This window comes from Macrobrachium nipponense, chromosome 7 (assembly GCF_015104395.2).
Source record: "Macrobrachium nipponense isolate FS-2020 chromosome 7, ASM1510439v2, whole genome shotgun sequence".
In the NCBI taxonomy this organism is placed as follows: Eukaryota; Metazoa; Arthropoda; class Malacostraca; order Decapoda; family Palaemonidae; genus Macrobrachium; species Macrobrachium nipponense.
Genome location: NC_061109.1, coordinates 1,755,675 through 1,780,111, shown reverse-complemented (window position 1 = coordinate 1,780,111; position 24,437 = coordinate 1,755,675). Strand labels below are relative to the sequence as shown.

At 40.8% G+C, this 24,437-nt stretch overlaps 1 pseudogene; it reads left to right on the top strand.

Moving 5' to 3' along the window:
* The window catches only part of LOC135217615 (coronin-1C-A-like), a 90,993-nt pseudogene extending 66,794 nt beyond the window's left edge, over positions 1-24,199 (top strand).
* The last annotated feature ends 238 nt before the right edge of the window (positions 24,200-24,437 follow it).

The window sequence follows — 24,437 nt, the reverse complement described above, 5'->3', positions numbered from 1 at the left end:
TCTTCATTCTGAAACATATTGGAAGTCTCTAGGATAATATTTAGATTTATGGTGAATTTTTGAAAAAAATATGTGTTTACGTAAGCGCGTTACGAATTCATGCATTATTTTGTGATAATATTTTCTCTGTGTTGCTTTTATCGTTTTACAATGTGTTATATATCAAAATGATCGCAATTTAGTGCACATTACAACGAAAAAAAAGTAACTTCTTACCTTCAACCGTTTTGCGCACAGCGCGATTTGAATACAATTATATATGAAATTTCGTTTTTGCGCTATCATATATCGCATTATTTATATATGATAATGATAATTTTTTTCATTTCTGATGGTTGCATACTAAACTTCAAGCAATGACAAAAAAAGGAGCCAAAAATGAACTCTTAATCTTGAAAACTAAGCGCGCTGTGATTTTTTGAAAAAAATATTTTTTCTCTGCTACGCGCTCACTCTCAAACCCCTCCGGCATACGGGAGTCATTTTTTTATTTACCGCTCCGGCGTTTAAGGGTTAACAAAACTGTAACACTTAACTTACAAAAATCTAAAAATTAAAATTTTTTTTTTCTTGATTTTTAACTTTTTTTTACTTTTACGTAAGCTTTTTTTTTTTTTTTTTTTTTTTTTTTACAGAATTTCAACTTCATCACCACTTTCAACGTTCTGTTTTTCATCACTTGGTTCTTCCTTTTTGCTTTCAACTTTCTGTTTTTTATCACTTGGTTCTTCCTTTTTGCTTACTCCTGCTAATGCTGAAGGCCTCTTTAAAAAATAACAATCCAAGGAAGATTGCTTCTGCCTACTTTTCACAATGTTCCTGAAACGACTCAGGCAAACGTCATCGAACTGCGCAAGCATACGACCTTTGTGAGCCTTTTCGGGGTGTCTTTTTTCGATAAACGATTGCACTTTATGAAAAGCGGCTAAGACATCCTTAATTTCTGCCGTTGTCATAGGCGGCGGCTCCTCTTCATCGCCGCTGCTAGAGAACTCCTCTTGAACGACGTTATGTTGCATGGCCTCCAACTCCTTCAGGTCATCCATCGTAAGCTCCTCTTGGTGCTCCTCGAGAAGGTCGTTGATGTCGTCCTCGTCGACGACCAGCTTCATGGACTTGCCGAGTGCAACGATCTCGTCAAGATCTGGTTGGGAAACAGTTTCGGGATCGTCAACTGTTTCTGACTCAGCAGCACCAGCTTCACCCACGTCGAATCCCTCGAAGTCTCGGGCGGATACAGCATCAGGCCAGAGTTTCCTCCACTAGGAATTCAAGGTTCGCCTCGAAACCTCCTGCCAAGCTTGGTCGGTGAGTCAGATGCAAATGACGATGTCGAAATGCTCCTTCCAAAATTCACGCAAGGTGAGGTTTGTGGTATCGGTGATGTCGAAACATGTTTTGAAAAGATGTTTCGTGTACAGCTTCTTAAAGTTTGCTATCACTTGCTTGTCCATGGGCTGGAGGAGAGGGGTGGTGTTGGGCAGAAGAAAAAGAATCTTAACGAAGGAATACTCCGCTAGGATATCTTCCTCGAGGCCAGGAGGGTGGGGAGGGGCATTGTCCAACACCAGCAGACATTTCAGGGGGAGGCGCTTCTCTTGCAAAAAACTCTTCACAGTCGGGCCGAAACACAGATTTACCCACTTGGTGAACAAAAGCCTCGTTACCCAGGCTTTTGCATTAGCCCTCCACATTACTGGAAGCTTCTCCTTCAACACTTTGTGGGCCTTGAAGGCTTGAGGAGTCTTGGAGTGATACACCAGTAGGGGCTTCACCTTGCAATCCCCACTGGCGTTCGAACAAAGTGCGAGCGTAAGCCTGTCTTTCATAGGCTTATGCCCGGGTAGCTTCTTCTCTTCCTCCGTGATGTATGTCCAACGAGGCATTTTTTTTCCAAAAAAGGCCAGTCTCATCACAGTTGAAGACTTGCTGAGAACTGTAGCCTTCCTTGGTCATCATCTCGTCGAACGTCTTTTTAAAGGCTTCGGCTGCTTTCGTGTCCGAGCTGGCAGCCTCCCCATGACGCACCACCGAATGGATGCCAGTCCGTTTACGGAATTTCTCGAACCAGCCATGCGAAGCCTTGAACTCTGGGGTTGGCGTTGAAGTCCCTTCCCCTCCCTCGTCTTCCGCCTGCGCAATCAAATCGCCGAAAATAGCACTGGCCTTGTGAGCGATTGCCGTCTCCGTTACTGTATCGCCAGCGATTTCTTTGTCTCTTATCCAGACGAGGAGCAGCCGTTCCATCTCGTCGTGCACATGGCTCCTCTTGCTGGACAAAATAGTGATGCCCTTCGACGGTGTAGTTGCTTTGATGGCATCCTTCTGTTTAAGGATGGTGCCTATTGCCGACGGATTATGGCCGTATTCCTTTGCGATCATACTCAATCGCATACCAGCTTCGTACTTCTTTATGATCTCCATCTTTGTCTTCAAAGACAGCATGCGCTTCTTTCCGTGAATTTCAACTTTCTTGGAACCCATGACTACGTTAATCTTGTATGTTAATTTACGTAAAGTTACACAATACAGTCTTCGCACAACACGATAATATGTACTGCAACGAAATCACTAAAGAATTTACATTACTAAACGAAATCGTTGGACCGAACGAATGCCGATTGCGTACGGTAAATTTTCGGGTGTGGAGAGGCCGAGCTAAGGCACGCCAACAAGTACGTATAGAAGATGCATGATGGGAGGGATGCTGTCCAATTAGAGAGAAGGATTTCATGGCTTGGCTAGCATCAGGAACCAATGGGAGAGCAGGAGGATGGTGGCGAGTCTACTATAACTAAGATGGCGGCGTGCGGCGCGAGTTTCAAAATTGTTATGGGGCGAATCTCGGACTTTCAGAAACCTTTCGTATCTTGAAAACTTTTCGTATGTAGAGCAGTAAAATTTTTCGTGTTAGCTTTCGTATCTCGAGTTTTTCGTAAGTTGAGTTGAGCCTTCCGTATCTCGAGGTACTACTGTATTTATAAACTGTTTAATGGTTTTGAATGAAATTATACATAGCTGTTGAATTCTAGAAGTGATGCATAGCTGTTGAATTATGAGATCCCAAAATTTGTTTGTCAAGTTTGGGAAATTTCTGAAGACCATTTAGTTGGAACATATTTGCTGGTGGTTGTATTGAAAAATTCCTTTGGTTGATGAATTTATGTAAAAACATTGTCTTAAAAGTACATTAATACCCACAGTTGAAAGGATTTTGCTAAATAGTAGTCTGTATTTCTCAACTACATCTATAGTTGTATATCTCGGCTGTATTAAACTATATCACAAAATCCAGGTGGCTGGAATCTTGATGTAGTAGATGGAAAAGTTAACATTGCTGCTAATTTAGCTTGTCATTAGTTTTAGAAAAAGTTCATTGTGGAAACCCATAATAAATGACCTGGTGAAATTGGTCTAGTATATTGGTTAATTTTGTAACTGAAGGGAAACTTCCTTTGGTTTTTTGTGCATAGTTTAAGTAGCTATTTTCAAAGTCATTTGATGGGAATAACTTGATAATGTCATTAAATTTTAATACTAAATGTTTTCAGGGATGATCTATTTTGTTCTCTTACAAAGGTCTCATTGTACATTATTTTCCATGTTAGATAGTAGTAGGCAGTACCAAGGGAAGGAGATCTTCCTGTTTCCGCCAACTTTAGGTATGTTAGGGATTAAGATCCAGTGTTGAGTGTCCTTACAGGGGTAATTTTTCCGCTAGGAGTGGAACATTATGGTATTTAGTATAATACAGCATAGAAGTTGCCTTTGATATAATAATTTGGGGTAACCTTCATTATCAGTGTTGGCGAATGTAAATTGTTACAATGTTCTCATATCTTTTTGTAAAATAGTTAATGCCATCTCACGAGGCACTTGGTGTTCAGAAAAGCTCATACAGTTCATATTTTACAGTGCATCTGTTTAAGAACAGGATTTTCTGTTTATTCCAGTACTTTTAGGAACTAATTTTTGTGTTGTGTGCTTGGGTACCTTTTTGCCAATTTTCATTTATATGTTGAATTTACTTGATATGGCTTTGATGAAATCTTGGGAGCATTAGTCTTTTGGATGCTGATGTAATTGGGCATTTTACTTTTGTGTTGTAGGTTGATGTCAAATGTTGCTCAGTTTGGTAATTGGCCTTGTAATCCCATGTATTCCACAACTTTGCTGAGCTAGTTATCTGTGTAAAGGTACTCTAACCAGAATAATGGGTCACATTTATAGATGTAGTAATATTTACCCTCAGCTGAAAGTCTATTCCATATTCCAAGATAACATTTGTTTAGGTATTCTGTTCCAAAATTAAGCGCTCTCGTATTTGCAGAAGTTCCCACTCACTTTTTCAGTTCTAGCTTCTATCCTTTGGATCTAGTGTGTTTACTACTACTTGTAAACTGATGAATGATATCCATTTTATATATAGAAATATCTTGACTGGTTTGATCAACTGACCTCCTAAAGAGCAATTTGCCATTTGCCAGAGAATAATATGATGTTGAGGCGTACTAATGCTCTTCAAGATCCAATGTGCGTGATTGATGGTGTTAGTTTGGTTACTCTTTTCTGTACTGTTTCTAGTCTTTCTATATACCTTCCTTTGGGATAGCATCCAGAATTGTGGAAGCTACCAAAAATGATGATCTTTCACTTATTTTCTGTATGTTTTGTAAATTTTACTCTTATCAACACTGATACCCATTTTCATGTCATCAGCAAATTTGGTAACCAGCTGTAAGTTTAGATCTACTTAATCAATCTTGTGTGGGACACCTTGTCAAATACCCTTTGAATATCCAGATAGTTTAGATTGATAATGACTAGTTGTATCATGTACAGTGGACCCCCTGTATTCGCGTTCATCGGATTTGCAGACTCACACATTCGTTAATTTCTCTCTGGAACATTTCCCTGCATTATTTGTGGAAAACTTGCCTATTTGCGGTATTTTTTTATGAGAAATATCCACAATTTATTTTTTATCAATTTGATCATAAAATGCACTTTTTGTGATAAAACTATTAAAAAACCAAGTATAAAAATTTGTAGTGGGTTTGTCTTGAGTTTTATCTAACAAAGTAGGAGGTTTAAAGCATTTTTATAGGGGTTCCAACTATTTGCAGGTTCTATCTATGGGGGGGGGGAGTCTGGTACACATCCCCCGCGAATAAGTGGGGACCACTGTATATTAAACATGTCATGGAAGAAGTCTTAAAATGCTGCTTAAATGTGGATCCCACTGTTCACAGTACTGAATAACCAAACTGCTCCGGTGTCAGGTCATCAGACCAAGCTTTCACGTGTGTAAAAAGTTCTTTTGTACTTAGACTGGAGACACAGTCCCATCTTCATGTTCTACTTCCCTGCACCCCTGTTTTGTGATGTGTGTGTCTTGTGGTGATTGTAATTTTATTAGTACAGGCAGTCCTCGGTTAGGTCTCCGTTCCCGACGCCGTGACTAACTGAAAATTGCTGATGATAGCACCGATAAGCAGGGATTGGCGCCAAAAATTTTGTCATAGTCGCTAAACAAGCGCCATAAAACTACATTGCTGATAACTGGAGACTGCCTGTAGTATTATATAGGTGTTTTCCATCTTTCTCACATTTCTTTAGCACTATCCTTACCTTATCATTTTGGCTGTTTGATCTCAATTGGTGGTTTTCTTTATCGGATGCAGTAGTCTTGAACTGTGTTATTTGTTTTGAGTGGAAGTCAATTTCTCTCTGCATCTGTTTCCCTGTTTTTAGGTTTTTTTTTTCTATCACTTTGCTGCCACCTTCTGAAGTCATTAATGGGTTGTCTAAAGTTGTCAATGGATTTTACAAAACTTTCACTGCTCCATATATTCAAATCTGCCACCCTTGCCTCTAAACTTTCAAGCCACCTTTGTCTTAAACATTCCCAGGCCCATCCCAATTCTAGACTTCCTTATGGGATCCACTTTTGCATGGAGTATACCTGGGTATATCTTGTTGAACCCTCCCGTAATGACTAAAAACAATGGTCTGGGATTTGAATTCAAGATTGAAATGCAAGGCGCTTGATCAAGTCAGAATTGTGCTCTGTATTATAGTCATACAGTCATAGAAATGGCCAGTGGCATTGCATTTAGGCTTATCTGGTGTAATATCAAGAAACTTGTGTGAGTTATGCATGAAGATGTGCTCAGGCAGGTTTGCAGTAGTTGAAGTACAGAGGTAGACAATTTCAAATGTTTGAGGGCGTGAGAGTAGTGTGAGTAAGAATAATGTAAAGAGCATTAAACACAGATTATAAGGTCATGGTGGAATCTAATTTTGTTCATGATAGAAAAAGTAAGAGATTCCTTGGCATATATATTTTACTTGGTTCATATGATAATTTTTATAGATTATCCTTTGGCTGGTTTTGGGATCGTATTGTATATTTGATTGTATGAAATGGTTAGGTAGTACAGCGTTGTGTGAAACTTGTGCTTGATTTTTATTTCCTAAGCAGAGGCTGATCATCTGGTGAATTATGAGTTTTGATTTTTGCTGCTCTAACATTGAAGCACAGTAACACAATTTTTACCTGATAATTGGAAGGATTGTCAGAGATTGGCAAAGTCTTTGTGTGTTAAAGGGTAAGGATGAAAAGGTGTGAAAATAACTAGTTGGGTGATTGTACAACCTTCTTGACTCAGAAAAGGATGAGAAAGAGTCATTTATTAGATGGTGTTTGCAGATAACAGGTTAATTACCATACTTAATTTATATTGGTTGAAATGGTTACCCTTCACTTTTAATTAATGTAGTATAAACCTTGTTATTATCGTTTAAACACCTGGGAATCATTATCTATTATTGCTGATCTTTTCAACTACATTTTTCTTGTAACAGGTTTTTTCTCTGTTATTCTATTATTTTTAAGGAGTTCTATGCTCTTTGCATTTTATTTCTAGCTCATTATATTGTTGGGGGAGGGGGATTACTGTAACCCATTAGAGTTTGTGACCAAAGGAATATACAGTAAAGGGTGTGTAGAAGATTTCCCAGTATATATAACTGAGTGGCATAGTTAAGCTTTGGCAGAAGACATTTGGAGGACAGGATAGAGACCTAGAAAAGGAAAAGAGGAAGCAGACTGAAGGAAGGGAGGGGCACGGGCAAGATGACCAAATTATATGATGAAAGGAATCAGAATCTCAACACAGCAGAAGGAAAATAGTTTGAGTAGCAAAGTGGTTGAGGAAAGATGGAAAAGATTTAGAAGGGCCAAATGCTATAAAAGATGAAGATGAAGAAATTAAAAGTTGAGACTAGAGATACCAGACAGTGGTTGGAAAACATTTGAATAAAGAAAATGGACATGAACTGGAGACCACTTGAGAACAACAACTGAAGAAGTTAAAAAGGGCCTTCTGGCAGATAAAAAATGCTTAGGTCCCAGAACCATCCATTATTATTATTATTATTATAAAGGATTAGTTTATCCAGACTGCTGAGCCTAATAAAGGCTCTCCTCGGGCTGGCGAATTGCATAGAAACCACTATGTATAACCTGACAATGGACCAGAAGAGTGGGGAAAGAGCCTTTCAGTAAAGGAAAAAGGGCATGCAATGCTATGTGAAGATTACAGCAGAATAAAACCTCAAGAACATGCCATGAATAGGTGCTTGAGGAAAGGCTGAGAAAAATGTTTAACCTCAATAGTGTTTATAATGAGGAAATGGAGGAAAAATACCTTGCAAAGTAGAGATTTTATCAAATATTTGTGGATTTTGAGAAAGGCATTTGACAGAGTACCGAGACACTTAAATGGGCATTGCAAAGTCAGTCACCAGGAAGACTCATTAAGCTAATGGTTTTACTCTACCACAATACTAGATCTAGAGATAACTAGACAGCTGCAGGTGTATCAGAAGAATTTGAGATCATGTAGGTGCTAAAAAAAATAAAAGCACCTAAGTGGCATGGTTGGTATGGTATTAGCGTCCCACCTCGGTGGTCGCGGGTTCGATTCTCGGCCATTCCATTGAGGAGTGAGAGATGTGTATTTCTGGTGATAGAAGTTCACTCTCAACGTGGTTCGGAAGTCACGTAAAGCCATTGGTCCCATTGCTGAATAACCACTGGTTCTGTGCAACATAAAAGCACCATACAAACAAACATCAAGGGTAAGCACTGAGCTGTTTGTTCTTTATCATAGGGGTTGTTGGTGATGGGAATATTTGAAAGGTGAAAGAGTTGAATGTAGATGAGAGCTGGAACCAGTGTAAACTTAAGATTACAAAATATACACGGAGCACAAGATTTATAATGCCTGCCATTCATTTCAGGAGAAAGTGGGAAAGAGAGGGGGATTTGAGAACCCTGTTATGACAGATGGATAGGTCTTAGGAGATTTGGATTATTTCTGTTCTCTTTGGGACACATGGATTCAGGATCAGAAGTACATAAGGTATACTATATACTATTGGCAGCAAAAACATGGGCATTGACAAGGAACGTTGAGGAGATTTGAAATCGTGTGACCTTAGAATATTCAGATTCCTGGCTGGAGTAAATTGGGAAGTTGTTATGAATCAGGTATTGGTGGCTAAATGTTATTAACAAGCAAGAAAATATGACTTGAGATCCCAAACCTTTTGTTGGTTAGGAATTGTATGAAGAAGTGATGAGGACCACTTGGTCAGGAAAGCAGTAGATATGGTAGCAGCAGGTCAAAGACCTGTAGGAACTCCCAGGAAATCAAGAATAGATGAAGACTTAGGCCTGAGGGGGGCTCAGGCAGAAATAGTGTAGGGCAAAGAAGGGAAAAGCCAACCAAAAAAAAGCTTGGGATGATGTGGCATGTGTCAAGAGGAGTAGATTTTTTTTATTAGTTTAATAATTGTTTCACTAAGGCTTATAACACCATCCCCAAAATAATGAAGGTTGTGAGGGTCATCTGTATGTGGGGAGGATTTCTCCAAATAATGAATACGTATTAAGGTTGTCCTATTTGCATGGTAGTACAGCGAAAGAATATTGCCTGTAGGTGGACATTGCATATTTGGGGTATGATGTTAGAACACCTTAGTTTGTTTCTGTCTTGTTGATTTACTCTTCGTTATGCACCAGTTGTCAATTTCTCTCAAGTTCACTAGATTTCAGTGTTTTTATCTACCTAAATAAAGTTACTTGTATCTGAAACATCGGGTTGCCACTAAAATTGAGAGCGAGTTTGATTGGAATACAGTTTTTACTATCTTCTTGTAACTGTAATGTAAAATTGGGGTGAGCAATGTAACCTCATTTTCTTGTATTTTGTTGTTTACTGAGGTTATTAATTTATTTTTTTATCATTTTACCTTAATGGCCTTACAACACTGTGTAACTGACTGTTCTTCGAGTAGTAGCGCTTTCATGAATTTGTATTTATGTATTTTCCATTTATTGTTTTCGCTATTTTTAAAACTTTAGAACTCAAGAACATCTCAGATCTCTCAAGTTGTTGAAATCCTGATGGCTTTAATTAAGGAATAAAGGAATAAACAGATGTTTTGGAGCAGGGCGCGTGTTGCTAGAGATGCTTGGTTGACACTGCAGTGACTTTGAGGATTTCCTGTGCATTGTAATTAATTCTTTTCAATGACATTCATTACGCTCTGTTGTAGGGTAAAAAATCTAACTCAAAGAATGTAGTGAAATAATTCGGAGGTCAGAGATTGGCATAGCATAACTGTATAGGTAAGGGAATGCTCTCTTGATGATTACCACCCTTGCCTCTCCATCCATAAGAAGAACTTAATGAACACACGTGGCTGGTTTTTATAAATAGTATATATTATATATGTGTGTGTGGTAACTTCTTGCATGGTGTAAGTCTCAGTTATTGAAGAATTTTAACTGAAGTGGGCAAGTTAATGTATTCAGTAAACTCTTATTTCATACGCAAGAGAAGCTTAAACCGAATACTGTACTAGACAAGTATTTGAAGGCTATATTCCAAGTCTCTCTAGGGCAGCAGATGAAACAGCACTTGATACCTATATTAAACTTAATTTTTATATTTGAGTTCCGAGGCTGGAAATTGGATACGTAATTATAAACTGTATATAAACACGAAATGAGATTTACAATGATACATATAGGATAGTTTGTATAAAGGTCCTCTGAAAAAAGTTTTAATTTCTTTTTGAGAAGTAGGCCCAAAAAGACAGTGCTTGATCACCATCATCTAGCAAACTGTTGCCCTACACCATCAACATATGTTGTCCATCTTGTGCTACCCTTGTTAAACATGGCCGGGTTATGTTAATCTGAAATAGCATTTGTACATTATTGTCGTTTTCTAAAGTTATTCCAGTAAGGGGTAGCAACATGGTTTAATTTCCTTAGATTTTACAGGTGTAGCATTTATTTTGGAGAATAATTTTCCTAAATTTCTTAGAAAACTAAAAATTTTTGTTGAATGATATTATTGTTTCCATTGGGGTTTCTTCATAAAATAATAATTCAGATTTTTGTATTAGTTTTAAGAGTATTCATTTTTACATTCCCTGGCTTGTTCATGAGTTGTTTGATCATGCACAGTGTACAATTCAAATAGTTTTTCCACCTGCACTCTTAACCCTTGATGTTTTCAGACTTGTAGTGGCCAGCAAAGTAGTCTCTTCTGGTTTTGCTTATGCCATGCCAAATTTGAATATACCATATTGACCAGTGATTGTAATGTAATATCTTATGGTCAGCACACATATTATTTAGGGTGTAGGTTTGGAAATTTCTTTACATCTTGGATGCCTTTATGATTTTTTCTCTATATGTACCTATATTGCACCTGGCTTGCTTTGTGATGTTTTGCATAGTACTTTGCTTTGTATGTAAAGGTTTGATTTTTACCCTTAACTGTTTGGGTTTTATGTTGAGTCTAACTAATTTGTCATCAGGATCAGTGTCATCATAACCGTCAGGTGATGAAGGGGACTAATTTCATGGATTGGTTCAGAGTTGAGTTACAAATTTTTGAAGTTTGGCAGTACAGAAAGTTATGGCTTGTCTTTTAAGGCACTTTTCATTATGTAAGGTATAGGGCATAAAGAAAGAAAGAAAAAAAAATACCGTAAGTACTAGCATTGATGTAGTTTTCAGGTCTTACTGGTCTGAGAGTTAGCCTGCATTTGATTCATTTTTAGACATTCCTATCTACTCAACAGGCAGTGCTGCCAATTGAATCATGTTGCATAATACATTCCGTAAGGAAGAAACCATTGCTAGTTCATGTAGTACATGTAAGTAAGGATTCTATATCCTGCATCAAGGTGTCATAGAAAGAGTTTTGGTGGTGTCTTTCTTGTGATATGTCACAAAACTAATGTGACATCCAGGTTAGGACATTCTACATTGGTTTAGGAAGAGATTGTGGTGGAACTTGGGATTTTCTGTTTTTATTTAGTGTTCATACATGATGAGCCCTCTTATTTGATTCGTGCATATTGCTTGCTGGACAACATTTAGTCAAGAGATGGACTTATTCTTGAAAGAACAGTATTGTCTTTTTCTGGTATGCTGCTGCTAAGAGGAAGCCAGTGCCAGCAACTCGGTTCTCTATGTCTCATAGTTTTTTCTCTTGTCTTTGTTTGCCATTCAGGTTGAAGCTGGCAGAAGTCCATGCTAGATGGGGTTCAGTGCAACATTGTGTGCAAGGAAGACCAAATGGTCCATACTTGTCACATGTTTTCAATGAACAGCTGACATGGGCATTCAGGTCTTTGGAGGAAGATTTGTGTTAACATGCTTTGCATAAACTTTTGGTTAAGTTAACGTTTCTTTAGTAAATCCTCTCCTGTGCTCTCGTTCGTAAGTACGAATTTGGTGAGAGACATGTTGGGATGTTTGGGAAAATAATTGAGCCTCAAACAAAGTTTTTGTTATTTTTATCAAAATTAGATTACGTGCTGGCATACTTAATTTAATGTATGCATGTAGTAGTACTATTACATAAGTTTCAGTACATTTGATTTGTTAGATTCTTGAGGTCAAAATCGGCTAGTTATTTGTTGGACCAAGAGACAACCGTAGGTCACCATTAAATGAAGTTCAGTCAAGATATAAATTCTGGCATCATTGAGGTGGTTGAGATTGGCATTATCACTTCTAGGGGACTGACTGTACAGCAGGGATAGGGATAAGGTCTTTGGAAGGAGAAGGGAACATTCCAAAGACCCAGGAACCTTGGTCAAGTGTAGAGAGGGAAACCTAATAGACTTAGCCTGTCAGGCAAAGACTGCAGGCATTTCCCTTCATCTAAAGCAGGGCTCTCCAAACTATGGCCCGCGGGCCACATCCGGCCCGCCACATAATTTCATCCAGCCCGCCAAACAAATCCCTGTGTGGTGGCCTTGAAAAAATAATTATCGCACGACTGGCATCGTTTAATTATTCAATGCTGAAAATCTTCCAACTCAATTTCAAATGAAAATTATTGATCTCCAGGCAGATGACAGACTGAAAGATAAGTATAGAGAAGGAAATCTGATTGAGTTTTATAAATGCCTGCAGCCAGATCAGTTTCCAAATTTGATAAAGTTTGCTTGTAGTTTTGTGTCCATTTTTGGTACAACATACTTGTGTGAACAAACATTTTCCAAAATGAAGTATGTGAAATTTAACTATCGAGCAATTTTGTCTGATGATCAGTTGAAATCAATTCTTACAATTGGCTCATCTAATCTGGAACCTTATTCAAATGAAATTTTGAAGTCAAAACGTCAGCATCATTCATCACACTAATTTGTTTGCATAAAACTAAAGGCAGGAATCTATTTAGTTTACCCTGATTTTTTCCAACAAGATATGTTTTAATTTTTCCATGTTTATACTCTAATATTTGAGGAAATTAAATTACTGGCACTGATTTTATTTTCTTTGGCCCGCATAAATGTGGGAAATATATAATGTGGCCCTTACATTGAAAAGTTTGGAGACCCCTGATCTAAAGGAATAGATGACACACTGATTTGAAAGATCTCGGCTAGCTCTCATGGCTGCATTAAAGGAAACATTTAGGAAAGTTAGACGTCTAACTGTTGAAAGGTGACTTAGATATTCCTGACATATATATGCGGTTAAGATGCCATTGAACTACTGTAACCTCTGTTATCAGTCAAAATCAGTAAGTTAATGCGGAAGGTTAGGGAAAAAATCTTTACAAGTAAATGCATCTTGTTAAGGTATCTGATCTTTTCTGTCTTTATCCAACAAACAGCAGGTTGTACTGGGAGCAAAGGAATTCTTGGAGGTGATCTCCAAGGTTTCTACAACAGTGGATGCCTTTTTCCACTATAAAGCCTCGTCAAAAGTCCCATAGTGGGTTGTGTACAGTATTTAGACAAATTCAATACCAACTAAAGTATTCCCTCCTTTGTTGGCCTATTCATTAGCTGCCATCATTCTGCTGATTGCCTCAGGGTGCTTGGATGATATTATTTGACAGAAGCCAAGAGAGACTTTATCACAATTAGATGCGTGACCTTGATGTACCATTTGGCTACAACCTTAAACTTCAGCTAATGGTATTGAGAAGCATTGCCAAAATAGTAGTGGTAAAGTTGAACAAGTAAGGCATTATGGAGTGACCTCTTACATTTGTGAGCTCCTACACATCAACTGGGGGTTTGTGGACTGTGGGCTCAACAGTTTCCAAGATCTTTAGCTAGAGGGAGAAAGCATGTTAAAGGAAATGACAGTAGCAGCATTATCTAGTGGGTGGTTGTCTTCAGGCTACCTGGAGATATTTTATTATCTGCATATCCTTTGTCTCTAACCATTCCTGGTAGACTGCAAGCTTACAGGCCCAATTCAGTCCTTAGACAAGGTAGCAAATGTGTTGCAGAAGGCAGCCATTGAGGAAATTCAAGATAACTGGCCATGTTTCCAAAGTAGAATTTTCATGGTGCTGTGCATAAAGAGTTGGTTACCAGTGATCCCTCAAGACTCATCCAACTGTCACTTATCATAATGAAAATGGCCAAGTCAGGAAGGATGTATGGTATATACAAATTGGAGAGGGACCCATGGTAGTGATTTTCACTTGCCCCAGGAACCATACCAACACCTTTGATAAAGGTGAGCGAACCAGAATATTCTGGTATATCCAATTTAGCAGTTCTCTGGTATTATAACAATATTTTACCTAAGAAATAGTGCTAAAGGAACCTATTTCACGGAGCGACACGGCCGAGCACAGAAATAGATTTTTCCTACGTCAAAATCCCTTTATTGGACCTTAAGGATTCACATCTCCATTTTTTTTTTTTTATTAATCCACCATCCAAGAGATATTGGGATTAGTATGAAAGGTGAAGTATGGATAAGTCGCTTATGCTCATGCTGTCCACAAAGAAAAATTTGCTTTAGCTATAACTCAACAGTGTGATAGCCATCTGAATTAATGGGAGCAAGTCCAAGGTTTACACTTCCCAACCCAACTGGCCTCATGAGTCCTTTCCAGTTAAATCGGTATTGATTGAAAGTGGTGAGCAACCCTAATCTTTGCATCATAAACTTTACAAATCTTGTTTCTTATTATGAATAATTAACATCTCATTACTAGGTGTCACAGTGGATGATATGCATATATAAAATGAGAGGTTTCTACTTGTGGAACATATTGCTCTGAAATTTGTATTTTAGTAGTAATTTCCTTTCTTTAGTGAACTGAAGGTCTTGAATATTACAGGGAAGGATTTTTCCACGTTAAGTGAGAGTTGGGAAGTTTAGTATGTTTTGGCTAGTTAATTTTTTTAGTGTGATGAAATATATTGCATGCACAATGCATCAAATGCTTCATGTAAGTGTGTATCATTGTCTTATGCATTCATGATCCAAGACTATAAAGCATTAAGAGTAAAAATCTAAAAGATTTTCACTGTACTAGTACCGGTTTCTAACTATGCTATACTAGCCAAAATATTTTTATTGATGTGTTTGCTCTTTTCATAACATATAAAGATACAGTGGAACCTCGACATATGAAAGTCCCAGCTTACGAAAAATTCAAGTTACAAAAGCAAATACGAAGATTTTTTTAAAGCAAATACGAAGATTTTTTTGCCTCTACATATGAAAATAATTCAGGTTACGAAAGGTTGTTGCTGTAAAGTCCCGAGATTCGCCCAGACCGCTGAGAACAATTTTAAAACTTGCGTGCTGCCAACTGAGTAGACTCGCCACCATCTTCCCACTCTCCCACTGGTTCCCGATGCTAGTTACCGCCATAAGATCCTGCTCTCCTATTGGTCAGCATCTCTCCCATCATGCTCTACGTAAAGGTGTTCTTCGGCCACTGCGTTGCATCAGCGTTATTGTACGCATGCAGAATTCGTTCGTTCACATACGATTTCGTTTGTTAACGTAAATTTGTGATAGTGATTTCACTTGGTACTTTATCGTGTTGTGTGAGAACTTAAATAGTATACTACATAACTTAATTACGTACAGTATAGTCATGGGTCCCAAGAAAGTTGCTGAAGTTCACGGAAAGAAGAAAATGCTTTCTATGCAGACAAAAATGGAGATTATTAAGAAGTATGAAGCTGGCATGCGGTTGAGTGTGATCGGTAAGGAATACGGCCGAAATCCATCGACGATAGGCACCATCCTTAAGCAGAAGGAAGCCATCAAGGCAGCTACACCTTCCAAGGGCGTGACTATTTTGTCCAACAAGAGGAGCCACGTGCATGATGAGATGGAGAGGCTTCTTGTATGGATTGAGGACAAAGAAATCACTGGCGATACAATAACCGAGACGGCAATCTGCCAGAAGGCCAGCGCTATTTTCGGTGATTTGATTGCCCAGGCCGAAGACGACGGAGGAGAAGGGACATTGACGCCAACCCCAGACTTCAAGGCTTCTCGTGGGTGGTTTGATAAATTCCATAAACGGACTGGCATCCATTCGATGGTGTAGAAATTGAAATTTTGTAAAAAAACAAAGTATAAAAAAGAAAGAAAAAAAAAATTCTGCCATTTGTTAATGGGTTTCGTAAAGTTTAGTGTTAATGTTTCCTGACATTTTTTAATGTGTTTCGTAAAGTTAAGTGTTCAAGTTTTCTGCCATTTGTCCTCCTCCTCTGTCGCCACTTTCGGAGATCGCCTCACTCGAAAGGTAAGGTTCCACATTTTACTAGATACGTACGTATGTATGTACAGAATTTCTTGTATACCATGTACACTAATACACTTTATTTACAGGTATGTAGTTCATATTAGTAGTATATGTAGTTTAAGTTAGGTATTGAATGGTCCAAATTGTTTTATTTCATTGTTTATTGGTCAATTTTGCTTTATTATAAAATTTACTGGGGTGTTTTTGTAGGGCTTGGAACGAATTAGGCAATTTATATGTAAAATGCAGTTCAAGATACGAAAAACTCAGGTTACGAAGGCCTCCTCAGAACGGATTAATTTCGTATCCTGAGGTACCACTGTACTTTTTTTTTTTCTTCTTTTTTCTTTCTTTCAAGGTGTTTAACATAACAGTACTTTAGTTTGTCATTTAAACAGTTCAAGCTTTTATTTACATTTTATATTTGTTCATACACGAAACAAACCTTCGGTCTTAACATTAGGATTTACTAGCGCCAAGCTGGAAACCGGTAGAATTAAAATTACACTTGTGAGATCCAGGGACTAATGGCATCTATACCAGGTCACGGGGCATGTATACCCAGAATGCCCACGGCTACCTGTGACCCATCAGTTATTTTCCTACCGCCTTTAAGATAAGACGTGTTACTGTCTATCTCATTTAAAGCCGGTTTTTCAGTTTGCCCGTTCTTTATCCATTTCATTTTTTTATTTTTCATTCCTTTTCTTTCTCCAAGTGTGATCAGTGTGTGGTAAGAGTGTATACGTGGTATGATGGAGAATTTTGCCTCAACATCGGGATCGTCTACCGCTTCGAAGAGGAGACAAAAGAAATGCTCAGGACTCAGTGGCTTTCCATGTTCTAGGTTCCTAACTTTGGTGTCGACGGATCCTCATCCAACGTGTAGTAGGTGCAGGGAAAACGTATGTACGGTTACTAATCCGTGTTCTGTTTGTCGCGGTTGGTCGGTGGAACAGTGGAAGAAGTTCTATGGGAAAAGCCAATACAAAAGGAAGGGGGTGACGCCATCTTTGGATGACCAAACCTTACCGGCTTCTTTTGTATCGGTAATAAACCAGGCTGCTCCATATGTTTCTCCACCTGCTTTTGAATTGTCTCATACCCCTTCGGTTTCTCCTTGCGGTTCTGTATCGGAAACGTCAGGAGGGGCCTTGGGTAATTTTATGAATAATTTGCACTCTCCTTTGTTCCCAGCAAGTAGAGGGGGAGATCCGCCATCTTTGTTCCAGGCTCCTGCTACTCAAGCGCATAGGTTAGATGGTACGTGGTCAGCGCTAGGCCTACCAGGCGTACCAACCTTGGATGGTCTGCTTGCGCATTATATGACGTCACGGTTCCAGCAGGGTCCGGCAGCGCTGAATGTTCCTCATCCCCCGGGCTTGCAATTTATGGGAATTAATGCCGCGGCTTCACCATCCCACTCAGTATTTACAGCGATGCAGAACGTGGGAGGTAGTTTGGCAGCAAACGTGCGGTTGCCAGCAGAAACCTCTCAGTCTCTCCCTACGAGAGGGATGACGTCACAACATACGTCACACTCGGATATGGCAGGCGTGATGACGTCACAGACCGATTCTCGGCCTTTTTCGCTGCACCCAGACGCTAATACGCCTTCTGACCCGTCAATGCAAACTGTAATGCAGAAACTACAGGATATAGAGAAGAGAATGAATAAGAGAGACAAAAAGAAAAAGTGTGATTCGCCTTCTTCGTCTTCTTCCTCTAGTTCGGCGTCATCGCTAAGTCCGATAACGTCACGGCGAGCGCCAGTCAAGCGTTGGAGGAGGATTCGGGAGTTCCTGGCGGATCCTCGGGCCAAGAGGAGAAGAATCAATTCTTCCTCTTCTTCGGACCAAGACTGTCATTTCCAAGTCAGCAAGAAGGTCGGAAAATCAGTGGCTATTAAGCACAAGGTTGGCAGACGAAGCCGTTCGCAAGAATCCGAACAAGCGAGAGAGGTGACGGCCGGCGAGCTAGCGGCCGAGGCGGAGTTGCCAGTTCGGATCGCAAAAACTGCGATACCTCTGGTAAAATCGACGTTGGCGGCGAAAGGTGCAGCAGAGGATGGAATGCAGGTCCCAGTTTCGCCCGTAAGGCTGTTCAAAATACGTACGAAGGACGATAAGGCTCCTATTAAAAGTACGAAAAATAGAGAGTTGGCAACCTCGGCGGATATGTTCGTGGAAGGCAGTGTCCGTCTGGATAGAAGGTCGAGGCCGGGCTCGCCGACGCTCGAAAACGATGCCAATGCTAATAGAGACGAACTTATCTCTGTCTTAAGGGAGCCTTCATCTTGGAGATCTAGACGAGATTCTCGCTCTAGATCCGTGAGCAGAGAAAGAGTGAGACGTTCTCGTTCCCCTGCTGACTATCCGGGATCGAGCCAACAGCGGCCAGCAAAGATCAAAGAGACCGCGGCCGTAGGGGCAGGCGGCCGTGGAATTCCGGGCCGTCTGTCAGAAGATAGAGGCGAGACAACATCCCTCGTGACGGAGAGTGGTACACTAGAGCCGGAGGAAGGAGAAAACCAAGAGTTTCTGGCCTCGTATGCAGAGGTTATTGATTTGATTCGTCAATTCAATGGCCTTTCGGAGAAGACAGAAACACCGGCCAGTATACTTCCTCCTGGAATTGACATGGCGTTTGGACTAAAGAGGGATACCAAGGTGTCGTATGAATTGCCTTGTTCGAGCCATGCGGAATCGGTCTTGCAACACGTAAATGCAAAGATTGCAGGGAGGGATAATTCCTCAAGATCTAATAGATCATTTAAATTTATTCCCCCTCCAATGATAAAGCAAAGGAAATAATATACGACACCGAAGGTCCCTTTGCTGTCTAGACAAATGAACCCTAATGTTGTAAGGTTAAGGCCTGGATTAACCTTGGATCAGGTTAAAATGGAGTGCCCTTTGATGACGTACCAAGAGGCTGCTACGTTAGAAGCAACAGCTTCTTCTGTCTTTCAGGCTGCTTCCTGGTTAGACCTTTGGTCAACAGCAGTGGCGAAAATTGCATCCTCGGAAGCAACAAGGAAAGTAGTGGATGAACCATTGTTCATTAGATTACTACAGTCAGGTTCCAAGGCGATTGCGTACCTGACAAACGTAAGTGCCAATGTTTGGGCAAATATCCTGCTAATGAGGAGAGATGCAGCATTGGCTAGACTAAGCCGCAATGTGGATTTGGATTCCCTGTTAGCAATGAGGAATGGGGATATCTTGGAATGGCAACTACTGTTGCCAGAGGTCATACTGGAAGAGGCGATAGATAGAAGAAGGATGGACACTAACGATAGGTTGGTGCAACAGGCAGTTAGGAAAACGTCTAACAGTCAAACTACTCCTTTGGAGGGAAGACAACAGCAGATGTCTCGAAAGAAGACAGTGAGACATAGCATCCCTAATAGAGTCACAAGACCCTCTTCCCCAAAGAGGATAACTCATCGGCCCTTTCACAATAGAAACAACAGAGGAAGGGGCAATAGGGGAAGAGGGAGAGGCTCAAGAAGATAGGATGGGCGCCTCCCATCACTCGGCCACACCAGTGGGGGGTGCGTGGCAAATCACTGGAAGGTGTGGCAGGAACTAGGGGCAGAGCAGTGGGTGGTGGATGTTCTCAGGATCGGGTATTTGATTCCGTTCGAGGTAACCCCGCCCCTGACAGATCAACCATTACCCCACGTCACTTATGCCCACAAATCTCAGAAGGCCACTATTCTGCAGGACGAAGTGAAGAAGATGATGGAAAAAGGAGCTGTGCAACAAGTATGCAGTCCGACAAAAGGCTTCTACAGCAGGATTTTCCTGGTACCCAAAGCCAACGGGGAGTGGAGGACAGTAATAGACCTGTCAACGCTGAATCTGTTTATAAGGAAAACCAGTTTCAAGATGGAAACTCCGAAAACGGTTCTACAAGCAGTCAGAATCGGAGACTTTATGCTGACAGTCGATCTAAAGGACGCATACTTTCAGATACCAGTCCATCAGTCTTCAAGGAAATTTCTCCGCTTCAGTCTTGCAGGGAAAGCTTTCGAATTCAAGGTCCTGTGCTTCGGATTGACAACGTCTCCTCAAGTTTTTACAAGAGTTTTCACCCTCATGTCGGCTTGGGCGCATGCTCAGGGGATCAGGCTAATAAGATATCTGGACGATTGGCTGGTGATAGCAAAGTCCAGGGAGAAATTACTCAGGGACAGGGCGGCCCTCCTGCAGCTTTGTCACAGCCTAGGTATTGTGGTGAATCAGCAGAAGTCGCAGTTGGATCCAAGTCAACGTTTGGAATATCTGGGAATGGTGATAGATACAACACAAGCCAAAGTATTCCCGACAGACCAAAGAGTAGAGAAATGCAAACAAGTGGTGAATGCCTTTCTGGGAAAGCAGACACAGCCAGCAAGACAGTGGCAGGTGGTGCTGGGAATCCTAACCTCCCTGGAGAAGCTAGTACCACAAGGAAGGCTACACCTTCGGTCCCTACAATGGAGGATGAAGGAGTTTTGGTCACCAACAGTAGATCACCCGTACGAGCAAATTCCCTTGTCAGCAGAAGTGAGGAAAGACTTGCTGTGTGGTGGGTGGACGACGACAATCTGACAGTGGGTGTCCCCCTTCAACAATCCTCCCCAGACCTCTTGCTGTTCTCGGATGCGTCACTAGAAGGCTGGGAGCCCATATGGAGGAGTTGATGGTGTCAGCAAAATGGAGTTGCAAGGACAGAGAACTCCATATAAACGTGCTGGAGTTGAAAGCAGCTTTTCTGGCTCTACAAGAATTCAGGGAGAGAGTAAAGGGACACTCAGTGGTATTGATGTCAGACAACACCACAGTAGTAGCTTATATAAACAAGCAAGGAGGCCTAGTTTCTCGGCAGTTACATGTGATGACAGTTCAACTTCACCAGTGGGCTATAGAGAACCTGGTAGACATCAAGGCCAGGTATATTCCGGGAAAAAGAAACATAGTGGCCGACAAGTTGAGCCGCAGGGATCAGATTCTGGGAACGGAGTGGTCCCTACACCAACAGGTAGTGGACAGGATGCTCATGTTGTGGGAAGGACCGATCATAGACCTATTCGCAACCAGGTACAACAAAAAGTTGGAAGTGTATTGTTCAGTAGTCCCGGACGCAGAGGCAGTAGCAGAAGATGCGCTACAACACCCCTGGGACAATCTGGACGTGTACGCATTTCCTCCATTTTGTCTAATCCGTCAGGTTCTGAACAGGGTAATGCGGTCTCAGAACCTCAAGATGACCCTGGTAGCCCCGTTATGGCCGAAAGCAGAGTGGTTTCCAGACCTACTGGAACTCCTATAGATTGTGCCAAAGAGAGTTACCTCCATGGAGCAACCTTCTGTGTCAGCCTCACGTGGAGAGGTACCACCAGTCGGTGAAGTCCCTATCGCTTCACGGGTGGAGACTGTCAAGTATCTCCTCCGAGAGCGAGGGTTTTCGCAGAAAGCAGCAACTCAGATGGCAGGTAATATCAGAAAATCATCTGCGACAGTATACCAAGGAAAGTGGTCAGCATACTGTGATTGGTGTCGTAGAGGGAACGTGTCTCCACTCGTACCACTATTCAGCCAGTTAGCAGACTTTCTGATATATCTCAGAACAGAAAAAACATATGTCTGTATCTGCAGTGAAGGGGTACAGGGCGGCTCTAGCTTCAGTCTTACGAATGAAAGGAGTGGACATATCGTCTTCATGGGAGTTGGCCATGCTGATGAGGAGCTTTGAACAGCTCATGCCCACCAAAGGAGCCTAAAAGCCCCAGATTGGGATCTGACCAAGGTACTGAGTAGTCTGATAAAACCCCCCTACGAACCACTAAGGCAGTCCACGGATAGGAGCCTGACCCTGAAGACAGTCTTCTTATTGGCCCTGGCTTTAACCAAAGGGTGGGGAGCTACATGGCCTCTCATATCTCATAAAGCACTCGAGAGGTTGGAGATCAATGGTGTGTGAGTTTGTCCCAGAATTCGTGGCAAAGACCCAAAATCCAACAATAGTAGACGGCAGATTCGACTCCTTTACCATACCTTCCTTGGCAGACTTTGTAGACAACGACAAAGCTGAGATGCTCCTGTGCCCCGTCAGGGTACTAAGGGAGTACTTAAAGAGAACAAGGCACCTCAGGCCGGGGTGCCAGAGTTTGTTCGTAAGTACAGGACGGAACAAGAAGGAAGTGTCCAAGAATACAATATCATTTTGGCTAAGGGAGACGATCAGAGATGCTTATACTGCAGAAGACAGAGGGTCAGATAGCCAGGTGGGAGCTAGAGCTCATGACATCAGGGGTGTGAGTGCTTCCATGGCATTTAAGAAGAACATGTCTGTGGATAAAATTCTGAAAGCTGGTGTGTGGAAGCGCCAAACAACTTTCACCTCATTTTATTTGAAAGATGTTGCCCATAGATCCTTGGACACCTTTTCCTTGGGTCCAGTGGTGGCGGCCCAACAAGTGATATAGTTCATCCAGTGCCCCTGGCGGGGTCAGTTTGCGTCTAGTCTAAGATGAAGGTATGAAAGTAGAATGAATGGGATGACTGGTCTTTTTTCTTTACTACTTTCTTCCTACTCCTTTAACTACGGGCAATATGAAGGAGAGTACCGTCATGTGCTGGAACGGACTAGATGCAGGTGAGATGGTCAGCCATACTGTGAAGCTATCTTAGCTGATGATATACTTTTCAGTAGCAACACACCCCTCTGGATAATAGGGAAAGAGGGGTGAAGGTGGATCCAGTTGCAAGGGACAAGAGTAAACAGTAGAATGGTATCTACACCCAGTGGGAGGAAACCAATAGATCCGCTTATATCTTTGGTCCTAGGTTCATTGTCCATTCTCTTAGAATTTCCCTATATATTCGGAAATGGATAAGGTGGCAAACTCCCAGTCAGTTGTAGAGACTTACCTCCCTCCAATAGTAAGTCTATCCTAATGTTAAGACCGAAGGTTTGTTTCGTGTATGAACAAATACCAAATTTGTAACTAATTTGTATTTTTCATAACTAACACACCCTGAGGGTCTTACAGTTAAAGGCCCACCTCGAACCACCCCTCTAGCAGTCTAAACTGGGTTAGAAATATAACTGATGGGTCACAGGTAGCCGTGGGCATTCTGGGTATACATGCCCCGTGACCTGGTATAGATGCCATTAGTCCCTGGATCTCACAAGTGTAATTTTAATTCTACCGGTTTCCAGCTTGGCGCTAGTAAATCCTAATGTTAAGACCTCAGGTTTGTTAGTTATGAAAAATACAAATTAGTTACAAATTTGGTATATTTTCACAATTTTATTTATGCATTAGATTTTATTTAAATATATAGTGAAAGCCTTGTTTTTAAAGTGTATATAATAATTTGCTTTCTTACTTTTCTATTGAAATTTAATATCTAACATTTTATGTACTTAAATATTGTTTCAGTACTATACTTAATTTTCTTATTTTTCTCTGGCTTAGATTTATATTTAGAATTATTTATTTAATACAGCCAACTAAGCAAGCCCTATTTTGCCAGGCCCCAAGTTTCCATGCAGCAAGTACGGTCTACAACAATTGTGATATGACCCCAGATGAGGTGTAAATACTGAAGGAGGCTCAAACCTGAGCCCCAGTAAGACAAGGAGTTGTTGATGTCTGTTGTGTTTGTGTACACACACACACACTCACTCTCACACCATGTTGCGTCCTGTGCTTCACATCAGTCGTGGATACTTCAAGAAGAACCACTGTTGCTGAAGATTTTTTCAGTAGTCCATGCAGTCACTCATTATTCAGATCTTTATGATGAATAGTGGACTTGATTCTTGCACTGTTCTGTGAAGTGAAGATTGATTGTGATGTGTATAGTCCTTACGAAACCAATAAGTCAGGAAACTAATTTGTACTGTATTTGTGAATATTGTGAGGGACTCCCTTTCAAGAGTCCTTCCATCGCTCACTAGTGACTACCAGCTGACTCAACCCAGTCATAGTCATGTGTATAGTAATTAATGTAGAGGCCTGCTACTATAGTCCATTCACTTAAGGTAGATTCTTTTGCCTATGTGACGTTTGTTTGGCGGCCTCTGATTGGCTGATACTGGGAGGTAGGCCGCTCACTCAGTCTCATTATTTTCGTCTGCAGCTTAGAAAACTAGCAATATGTTTATATTTCTTCAATAGTCTCACGCTTTGCTCAAGCTAGGAAAGTTTTGGTCATGCCAAGGGATTCTGTATTAATTGTACAACTAAGTCATCTTTTTCTGAAATCAATAAGATAAAACACAAAGAAATTACGAGTAAAAGTGTGGAGAGAAGTATTG